This window comes from Lissotriton vulgaris, chromosome 12 (assembly GCF_964263255.1).
Source record: "Lissotriton vulgaris chromosome 12, aLisVul1.2, whole genome shotgun sequence".
NCBI classification, from domain to species: Eukaryota; Metazoa; Chordata; class Amphibia; order Caudata; family Salamandridae; genus Lissotriton; species Lissotriton vulgaris.
In genome coordinates, this window is record NC_141700.1 from 219,800,172 (window position 1) to 219,812,204 (window position 12,033).

Genomic DNA, 12,033 nt, shown 5'->3' on the forward strand with positions numbered 1-12,033 from the left:
GCTGCATAATTTATTTAGACCCTGGCAGTCTGCCCTCTGAACAGCTAGGTAATTGGAGCCAAAGAGGTTCCACGGGTGGCTTTCAAAAGGGAGTCAACCCATGGCAATTTTCGGGCAGGTGGAGCAGTCCAGGATTAGGGAGATTAGGGATTGGTTATTTTATGGGCAGAGCTTTATCGACAGTTAGGTTTGAACCAGTTTGAGAGGATGGAGCTAGGTGCGCTGTGGTCTTGCATTCAGTCTAAAAGCTTTCCTTGTTTCCGCCCTCTTTCCCATAGGGGGTTAGGAAGCTTTCTCTGTTTGGTTGACGTTGTGTTTCGGCTGGCTTTATTGGTCTTTTCAGGTTCAGGCTGACATTTAGCTTGTCGCTGGGGACAGCTAGCAGTCAAGTGGAGGGCTCACACAATAGGTCTGAAATATTGGGGCTTTTCTGGGGGTCCTTGGCAGGAGGTGGCTAGGAGAGCGATGCATTAGTCAGGTGTGAAAGGACGGTGAATCGAATGAAAGGGGGAACGGGATGAATGCTGGGATCCTGGGAAGACTATTGTGCACATTGGGAGGGGACGTTTAAGGATGGTCGGGGCTCATGATATTAGTGAGGTGGGTTTGTTGACTATACAATATTGGGAATAAAGTTGAACTGAAACCTGAAGCAGCCTCTTGCTCTTAATTTGGCCTGTTTATTCGGCGACGTCTGGTCTGATGGTCCCTGCCCCTCCGGCCAAGGATTGCCCACCATATTCAGAGACCCTCCTTGGCAGGTTTTGGAACTTCATTTGATCTGCTACTGCAGCAGTTCCATTAAAAGAAGTGAAGCTTTAGTAAGGTAGCGTCATGTTTGATGCCACCATTCTGCAAAGCTTTCCGTTTTCAGGAAACAAACCATGAGTTGGTAGATTGCTCCTTGACAACAAAATAGAATGACCTGATGTCCAGGGAAGTTTCCTGTGGCAGACAATCAGGGCCCAAGGGTTACAGCATTGAAACCAACAGCAGTTCTGCTGGTCTAAACAAAGCACACCCCCTAGTTCTAAATAAAGTGTGGGACCTATGAATTTGGCAGGGAGCACTCCCGATTTATTATGGTGCCCCTAATCTGCTTAGGTCAAATGAAGCCACTGGTTTTTATTTGAAAAACAAGTGACTATTATTGGGCAGACTAAGATAATCTACTAACAAATAATCATGCAGTGTTCATACAATTTCAGTCTTGTACATGCTTACATCCTCAGAATGAGAACATAGGTTTATGGAGGTACTGAGGTTGCCCCTTACTGTAAACATTTCTAGAAATTCTTTTTTTATTAAAACAAATGCGAGGCCGACTACTATAGGAAACAGTGAAAGAAATGACGTTAGGCTTTTTTGCTCTGTATTTGGCCTATAGTTCGGAAATCCTCAAATAATTACACTGTTATAGTTCTAAAAATGTGGATAAATATATTTAAGGTAAATTTAAACCAGATCGGGAAGAATACTACAGAAAGACCATATTTTAATCAACCATTCTTACAGAGCACAACTTCTGTACCCTACTGGGCCATGCCAAACACCCATGAACTAAAACTACAGGAGTTTAAGAAGTGTTAAAAGGGTACAAATTTCATAGTCAATATGTTGGACCCTTCTCTGGGGTCTCCAGGTCAAATAGTGCTACTGAGCCACAGCTCTTGGGGCTGAGGTAATTTCCCTCTACTGTCCTTGACTCTCAGTTGTAGCAATGACTAGCTTCTGGGGGAGGTTAGTATAGCGCACAACAGGCTGAGAACTCAGCACCACACCCAGCTGGGCGATAACATGACTGTCCCATTAACTATTTCACTTTTGGAAAAGAAAAGTACTTCCACAGTAAGGCACAATACTGAACAAATCCAAAGAACTTCTCACATTGACAATGAATGGATGTGAGTCCAACATGGTTCAAGGTGTGACTCCTTAGGCTCTCAATGCCCTCCTGTTTCTGATAGTCCAGGACCGCTGCACCATAGTTACTAATCGAAGTGCAGCTCTCTGTCCTCTTTGCTAGCATACAGTTTCTATCTGGCTTGGGAGGCTAAATAGTCTGATTCATACCCTGTCTGAGGGCTGTAATAGGTCTTCGCTTACGGTCTTGCTCAGTGGACTTTTGCTGTGATGCTGTCAGGTTGCATAGCAGGCCCCTTAGCCTTAATGAGTGTGGGCCGCTTAGCACGATCCTGAAGATACTGGTGGTAGTGGCTGACTTCTGACTTTGGCCATCTTCTGAGCTCTAGCAGTATCAGCAGCAGACAAGCCTAGTAGTTTCATTGGTCCCAGTTCCTCCATTCTGGTGAATCACAATAGCAGTTGTGATGGGCCCACCCCGGGAGGTGCCTGTCTTTCAGTCCTCTTTTCCAGGGGCAGGATTCTGGTGCTGACTCAACAGCTTCGAGGCTTTGAGGACGGCAGCCAGGTCTGATTGGGTGCATAGGTTTCTAGCACCACATAAGCTAGACAGTGTGTCTGTATTAGGTGCCTCAAGGTATCAGTGTCTTAGTATCTTAAGGACACTTTGGATCAGTGCCAGCCTAGCCACTCATGCTGGGTGATGGGGTACCTTGGGGTGGGCAACACAGATGCAGGCTATTTCTGGGGTGTCAGGGACTGTTCGGGCACAGGGCAGATAATGCCACTGGCACTCTTACCCAATCATGGGACCCGAGTCTGGCAGACCAATCATACAAACTTGGCATATACCACATTTGCAACAATGGGATGACACCAGCACCTGTTTTTTATAACACTGCATGTATTGGGTTCAGCAGAACCCTTTGCTTCCACCCACCTTGAAAGATGGTCAATCATTACAATCAAATACCTCATGTGAGACAGCAACACATGGAAGGGACCCAACATAAAATAATGTACAGGGAACTGAATTGATCAAATGTTTATCACTGTAAAAACACTGAGAGCTGTGACAAACCACATCTTCTACGTCTCCATCCATACCTGGCCACCAGTAGCGGTTAAACTCACCATTTGTTTAGTGGCAGTCATTCCCAGTTGACCGGAATGAGGTGTCCCAACAATCCTACATCTGTAACACATGGGAGAAATCAACTTATCTACTCTAACCAACAATCTACATTCCAAGGATAATTCATCAGCAATTTTCCAAAATAATTGCAGACTAAACCTCCCACTTCTTCTCCCTGGGCCAACCTTTCACAACAAAATCCATAACTTCGTGTAAGTCAATGCAGCCTCTACCTTCTCAAGCCACTCTCCTGAATTCTCACATACAACATGGTCTTCTACTCTCGCAATCATGCACTCCTCAGCTTCCTCTTTAACGGAATCCAACTGATCATGAACCAACAATCTGGACAAACAATCAGCTTTGTAGTTTTTTCTTCCAGCAATGTATGATACTTTGATATTAAAGTCCAACATTTTCCCAGATAACCTGGCCAACCTTGCCATTGACGTTTTCATCTTCGCACCCTTGTAGATGTCAACTATTTATGACCTATTCTCAGCCAAAATACTCTACCCTACTGATAACTTTCACATTTCTCCATACCCCAAGTGCACACAAACATTCTTTCTCTATAACAGAATATCTTGCTGAACCTCTACTAATACCTGTGATGTAAACCAGATTGTAATCTTCTTGGAACCATACCATTGCTATAACACAGTCCTCACATCATAAGCACTAGCATCTACAGTGACAAAGGTCTTCCGATGTTCTGCAAACAGCAGAAAAGGCTGCAGCACAGGTGTAGATATAATTCTCTGTTATATGGGATCAAAATTCTGTTGACATAGTGGTGACCTAACAAAAATAAAATACCTCTGAAGAAGTTTCCTTAAAAACTCAGTCATAATGGAGAAATTTCTTGGGAATTTCAAATAAAACTCACTCGTGCCTAAAAAAGACCTTAGCTGATCTTTGTCTCTGGGATGGGGAGCTGTCACAATCCATCTACCAAACCAGGGTTAGGTTTGACCCTTTTGACAGATAATTTATGGCCTGGATATGATTCTTCATTCACAGCAAATGCACATTTGCCTTTTCTGAGAGTAACACCACTGTCAGATAAAACATTTAAACCTTGTTACAAAATAATATTATGATCGTCCAATGTGTCTTCAAACACTAAGAAGTCATCCTGGAAGACAACAACATTAATAATAGCATGCAATTGCCTAGTCATGACTTTTTAAAACAAAGGCGGCCAAGTGACGTGATTTTTCAGCCAATACAACCTGATGAAATCCCTCCTTAATATCTAACTTTTTGTACCATTTGGCCTGATCCACAGATGTAATTGGCTCCTAAATACGTGAAATGCATATAGTATCCACCCAAATAGCATTATTAAGACTCCTCAGGTCAACACACAAACAAAGTACACCTGATTCTTTTTGGCTAGCACTACAGGAGACAACTAGAGGATGGTATCCAATACTTTCCTCCTTTTGCATTTTGTTTAAAATCTGGGATAAATCACCCCTCACACACTGGTGCATTACATGATCTGTGTTTAATGTGTATACAACCACCTTTAAATCTGATCACATTTGAAAATGTCATCAGTAAAACCTCGACAAATATGGATACCCACTGAATTTGGTCTTTTACCAACACTCCCCTAATACAGTGATCATCCACTAAAACCACACCCCATTCATTTCCAGGCCTGATTACTATCTGTGAGAAGCTGGCCTGGTATATGATGTCCACCTATGTAAGTGGGCACCCTGCACCATACTAGACAGCCTTATGGTTATTTAAGAGGTCCCAGGCAACCTTAAACAGCTCTCTAAGTGGTAGCTGTGGAGAGCAGCCTTCAGGCTTAGTCCAGAAGGCGTGTAAAGCAGATTGTTTTACCAGAATGCAATCTTATATGTATAGATTAAGTGAAAAAGAACCACACAAGGTATTTATAAAAATATGTATTTATTATACAATACTCTCTAACACATACAAATATCTCCTGCTCTGAGATATACATAATGCACATAATACTTTGCATAGAAATCAAGTAAATAGCATGAAATACACAGTGGACCGCAGGGGGGGACAACCAATATACTAAGAAAGTGGTATTAGAACCACAACTCAGGTCAAGACAATGTTGAGAGGACGTAGAAGTCCTGGGGACCCAATGAATTACCCAAGGTGAGTAACTAGGAACCCTACGGAGAGTGTGTGCAGTGTGGGAACACGACCACGTGCTCAGTACAACTCAACGTGCAAGTCGGGGTTGGAATTTTAAAGCTTAAGGAACCTTCCTAGTGGACCCTGAAGAAACCCTGTGAAAAACAGAAGGTTGGAGAGACACACGTGGATAGCCTAGTACCCGCGTTACCTACAATAGGGAAGCTGGGTGCATAGGTGTGAAGTGGTGTCCGGAAAATGCAGATTCTGAAGAATTAGAAAGTGTCTGGTGGAATCCGAAGGAGGTTTCTAGTTGAGAGGTACCTGCAAGCAGAGGGTACAGAGTCTATGTCACTCAGGAATCACCAGAAAATCTGGAAGATGAATGCCCACCAATGTCAGGAATTGCAGGAGCGGTGACGAGGGCCTTGACTCTGCAGCTGTGAGGACCAGGCAATGCTGAGGAAGACCAGAAGCCATGCACAAGCTGTGCCACATCGGATGTCATGCGCTGAGGGGTCGGTGTCTGGCGGGAGCACCAACAAGCCTTGGCCAATGCAACCAATGCAGAAGTTGAAGAAGGTGCAATGTCGGGGCGAGCAAGGTCCAGAGGACTCACCACAAGCAGGGGAGTCAGGGCAGGGGATTTGGGATCCCAAAAGAAGCAAAGAAGACCTTCAACACGACCCAGAGGCCGGAGGCACTGGTTTCGAAAGAGGACCTCAAGCAGCTCACCAAAAAATGTAGACCACAGTGCAAACAATGAGATGTGGACAAAAACTTTGTTCCCTGGAGATGCTTGAGACTGGGGCTACTTGGATCCCGAAGATCTTGGTGGAAGGATGTCAACGAGGCCATAGCAACTGCAAGTCAATGGCGTGCACAAGGATTCGTTCCTGCGACTCCCATGAGGGATACTGGCCTCAAACTTGGTGTGAGAGCATGGGCAGGGCTTGGGAACTGTGGAGAATGACCACCTGTGTTGCAGAACCTTTCGGAGTCCGTAGGAGCTCAGTATCAGCAGACCGACCAGCTTAGTTGTGGTGCCTGTGAACGCAGGGAAGTGACTCCTTCACTTCAAGGGAGATTCCTTCAGGTGCGATGGATGCCCACAGTCCCTTGAAAGGTGCTGTATGGTGCACAGGCACAGATGATGCCGCTGCCTGAAAGGAGGATGAAGTCAAGCCCAAACGAAGTCCAGCACAGTCAAGAGTGCCCTGACTGTAGAAGTAGAAGAGGTGTCTGAATTGAATCTAAGGACGTCCTGCTATGTAAGGCCTTAAGCACCCTAAGGAAAGGGTTTGGACGATTATGGGGACCCTCCCAAGGGAGGGTCTGGACAGGGGGGAGGTTACTCCCATGCCCTTTGTCCAGTCTTGCCCAAGAGCGGGAGCCAACGATGAAGGACTGGGTTCTTTAAGACCCAGCGGTGCCAGGGGACATCACCTGAAACCTTCGTGGGTAACCTGCTCCGGCGTACGAATGACAGAGACACGGGACACTTCCTTCGGCGTCAAAGATTCAAGGTTTATTTACTGCAGGGAAACACAGAAGTCACAGGAAGTACAACGAGTATAGTTCGGGGAGACTGCTTCAAATTGGTTCTGTGGATCGCTCCTTTTATACAGAATTCTCCCATAGGTTTGCATAGCAGGCAAAGGTTTACAACCCAGTTCTCACAATTATCCCTGAGAGGGGTCGCTTTGGTCGCTTTGATACTCATAAGGTCCGGAACATAAGTGCGGAAACATTTGGCGGTTCCCAACTGTAAAAACCCATCTTCCCACCATTAGTACATTCCAATCAGCAGTAAAACAGATCGAAGAAGGAACAAGAACAGGTGTGGAGGAAGATGGAAACATTGGGGAGATTGGAAAAGGGTGTAAAAGGGGAGGTATCGGGAAACACGAGCTACAGGCATCAAAGGGACGTGCCTAATGAGATGCACGGCTGAAACAATAAACCGGCACGGCGAGATGAGCCTCGAGCGGGGCCATCTGCCTTACAGTATCATCCCCCTCATCATAAAGACACTTACAAAGGACATGTGTCTTCCGCAAATATCTTGGGAGCCCCAGGGTCGCGAAGCGGACAACGTCCGTTCGCTGGCTACTTGAGGGCAAGAGACAAAATGGATGCCGTATCTAAGATGGAACCCGTGGGTACAGATGAAAAACCCACGTAACAAACGAACGGTTTAAGTTAGCACAGCGAAACTGCGCACACTTACTAAACTCGTCATTTGCGGTTCGTAGATACCAGACTCGACCATATTCGTGCGAGTCGAAAACACCACTTACAATTGTCACGGAACCTCAGACGCTCCTTTTGCCCTCATGTAGGCAAGCACTAGTCGGAATCATACTCGATATTCATCAGACCATCTAGATGTTGCTGTAGCATAGCTCTGTCCAACCGAGTTCCATTGGTAACAGGCGGCTGTCTCATACACGTTGTAGCACAGAGGCCACATAAGGCAGGACCGCACTGCACACAAAGGCAACACGTGAACAGGAACGCCACAACAACTCCGATGATCATCAGAATCTTCCAACCCCAAGTCGACATCAGGCCCCAAAACCACCCAAGTAGCGTCCAATCCCCTACATCCACGTGTATGGATTCAGAGATTTTATGCAACTTTGAGATGGCTTGATAGACAGTCGGAGCGTTATCAGGAATGAAAATACAGCAGCTCGAATGGATCACCTTACATACCACACCTCGATCTGCTAAGATCACGTCTAAAACCATCCGGTTTTGTAACGTCATAAGTCTATCCGCCTGAAGTTCTGTGGTGATATTACCAAGGGCACTGGCAGTAATATTAGCTGTCGATTCTACCACTCGAGTCAACCGCCTCAGGTTCCTACTATTAACCATAGGTCCCCAAAACGGGAGGAAACCCTTGAAAAAGTCTCCTGCCTCTTGACCGGCAGTATCCTCTTCGCTAATTACGCCTCTCACAACTCTAGTCTTGTGATAATCTGCATCTACAGTAAACGTCGGAGGCAACAAGTTTGCGATAAAACATGAGCCCATGAAGTCAGAGGGCAACCATGCATACGCACGATCATGACAGACAAAGTAGGTACCCTTGGCAGCCAGAAACACAGGGGACGAGATCATCGGCAGCATGTAATTTTCGGTGCAAGCACTCTCTCCAAGTCGGGCTTTCGATCTTCGGCCACGACCCATTAGACAAAAATTACCAATGTGGGGTACGACCCATATCGGAGGCGAGCTTTTAAGCTGTTTATCACTCGTGAGCGCACTATACTCAACCTTACTCAGGACCCTATAGGCTTGTACCTCTTCCACTGGAATGAGCGACGGCTCATAGATATCTCTATCTAAGTCTTCTATCGCTATAGACAAAGGCTTATAGTACGAGCCAGGGCCAAGGTAGGGAGAACGTGGCTCTCGATTGGGGTGAGAATCTAATGCGCTTCGAAACATTGTTTGAAATGCTTGAGCAGACCCTTGGGAACTATACGGTAACACCAGATATGGAATTCCCTTATCCGTAGTATGCGGCATCAACCCACACACACAACAATTAGTAGTGTTAACCACTAACTGATGCTGGTGAAGGAGCTGAATAAAGGAATTGTTGCGGAATTCTGCACGTCTAGCCTGCTCGTGTTCGGGTAAGAAGTGAAAAGAATGGGGAGATGCAACAGTGGTAGGTTTAGGATCAGAAGTAGGAGTAGGTATGGCAGGAGATAAGAGACAAGACATCATATAATACACCCCACCCGCCAATAATGCAGAAACAGTCAAAAGCAATACGAATATTTGGAACATAAAACATTTGGTACGACTAAGTTGTTGCAACTTGAACCTTTGCGCCTGAGCTTCTTCCAAGTCCATCAGCTTCGAAAATGCCATCCCCTACGACCGTCCGCAACGTTTCTTGACGCACTTCGTTCTGTGTAGCAGTAGTCAATCCCTAGGAGTTCCCAGGAACCAACGGTCTTTAACCTAGTGTCAAGACCTACTAACCAGAAGGAAGTACACGCGCGGCCCTACGGCCTTTATTCACAATTATGTATATGCAAAGTGTCTCTCAGCTGTGGAAGCAAAAATATGAGGAACGAAACTCAATGTATATATACAAAAATAATTACAATGATACGAGTGTTCAAACTAATCGTGGAAAACGGGATAATGCAGTTGTCAAGGGACAGAACAGGATTTTTTATTAGTCTTTAGTGCTGGATCGCAAAAAGTATCGGGTTTTCCCAGGACGTGTCTGTTCGTCAAACAAAGGATCCGTTGAAGAGACAGCGTTCTGTTGATCAGTTGAATGTTCTGGTCTTGAGTCTTTTGATGACAAATGTTCAACAGTGTCTTTCTGCTGCACTGAGGATTCTCCGACAGGTTGTGCGTCGCTGAAAGGTACAAACGCCGGCAATCCTTCGGTTTCAGTTGATGCAATGCCTCTCCTCACCCACGAGTCTGCCGGCAACGGAATAGGGACTTTTTTTGTATGGGTGGCATGCACCCAGTTTTTCCGCCCCTCTAGACGAACAGCAGTTCTCGTGGCAAGGAGGACCTGGAAGGGTCCAGTGAATCTGGGCTCCAAATTCTTCTTGCGCGAAAAATTTCACGTCACCACCCAGTCTCCGGGCTGGAGCTGGTGGCCTGGACCCTCCGTCTGCGTCGGCAATGCTTCGTAAACCTGTTGGTGAATTAACCTCAGTTTAGCAGTCAAGTCATGAAGATAATCGATCAACATTGGATACTCAAGATCACAGAACACACCTGGTCTAGGGACCCCCCAAACATTTGCAGGACGAACGCACACTATTTCATAGGGACTGAGCCCTACTCGGGAGTGTACGGTTGCCCTTGTTGACAGTAATGCTAAGGGTAAAGCGTCAGGCCACGAAAGACCAGTCGTAGCCTGAATCTTTGCTAGCTTCAGTTTAAGGGTGCCGTTATACCCTTCAACCAAACCAGCTGACTGGGGATGATTGGCGCTGTGGAATTTTTGATTAATTCCAAGGCCCTTACACACACTCTTCATCACACTCCCCACAAACTCACTTCCGTTATCCGACCATACAATCCGAGGCATTCCGTACCGAGGAAAGTATTCCTTCAGTAGGATTTTCGCAGTTGACAAAGCAGTGTTGTCCTTAAGAGGGTAGGCTTCGATCCATCGGGAGAATGCGCAAACCACAACTAAAACGTATTTCAGGTTATTGCATCGCTCCATATGGATGAAGTCTAATTGAATCACCTCAAAGGGACATGAAGGGGGAGCAAAACTACCAGGAGGAGTTGGGGTTCCCTTACCAGGATTGTACAACATACATACCATACAATTCTTAACCAAGCGTTCAGCACATTTCGTGATACCATCATTCTTCCACACAGGAGACAACAACTTACAAATACCTTTCACGCTAATATGTGCTAACCCATGCGCCATTGTCACAACAGCTAGCACATATGCATCCGGTAACATCCATTTCTTATGTTCCGACAAATCAACCCAACAACCATTCGCATCCAACTTTCCCGTACTTTCTTTCCACTTCGTCTTTTCAGTCTCGGTGGCCTCATTCTGAATTGCTTTCACACTCTCGATAGTGTCCTCACTCATACTCGATTCTGTAGGCCACCTAACCGAACTCGTCACATACATTCGAGTGCTAAGGTTCCGGGCAGTCTCCTTAGCAGTCTCATCCGCAAACGCATTACCACGACCAACATCATCCGTCACCTTACGATGTGCACTACATTTAACAATCGCTACCTGCTTAGGCAACGTAAGTGCATCAAAAAGATCATTCACAAGCTGACCATGCTGAATCTTCGTACCATGCGATGTCAGAAAACCTCTATCTCTCCACAACCGTCCAAAGCTATGGGCGACGCCAAAAGCGTATTGGCTGTTGGTAAACACATTCACACGTTTCCCTTTCGCTAACACACACGCTCTAGTTAGAGCGATCAGCTCTGCGGCTTGGGCAGAATTCTGATTTAATCTTGCAGTCTCAACAACAGTATTCAACGTTACAACAGCATATGCAGTAGTCACATCGCCATTTGGCAGTTTAAACCATGAACCATCCACATACAGCGTTCCATCTGGGTCTTCCAAAGGAGTGTTTTTAAGGTCCACTCGACCTTTTGTTTCCTCTTCCGTTCTCAAATAACAGTCGTGTTCTGTTATTTCATCTGACTCTGAGCTAATTGGTAACAAAGTCGCCGGATTCAGAACATTGCAACGTTTTATCTGAATGTGGCTTGCCAACAGCGTCAACTCGTACCCAGACAATCTCGCACTCGTCAAGTGCTGGGTTTTCGTACGATTCAAAAGAGTATCGACTGCATGCGGAACCATCACCGTAAGCATATTATCCATGACCAATCCTGCTGATTGTCGGATGGACACAGCAGCTGCCGCTGTTGCTCTCAAACAACTCGGCAATGCTCTAGCTACCGGGTCCAAGGTCGAGGAAAAATATGCACATGGACGTTGCTTACCACCAAAAGGTTGCGTCAAGACACTCAACGCACAACCTTCTCTCTCGTGAACATATAATGTAAACGGCTTACTGTAGTCAGGAGTACCTAACACAGGAGCCGAACACAATGAATCACGTAATTCAGAAAAACTTTTCTGACATTCTTCCGTCCATGGTAAAGGAGTTGAAACATCCTTGCACGTAAGAGCCACCAATGGTTTCGCTAGCAATGAAAAATTTGGAATCCATTGCCTGCAGTACGACGTGATACCTAGAAAGGCACGCACATCTCTTTGGGTTGTTGGCACGGCCATTCGCGCAATTGCTGCAATTCTCTCTGGGGTCAACCGCCTTCCCTCCTTTGACAATAAGTGACCTAGATAGGTTACTTCTTGACAACAATATTGGAGTTTAGAAGGTGAC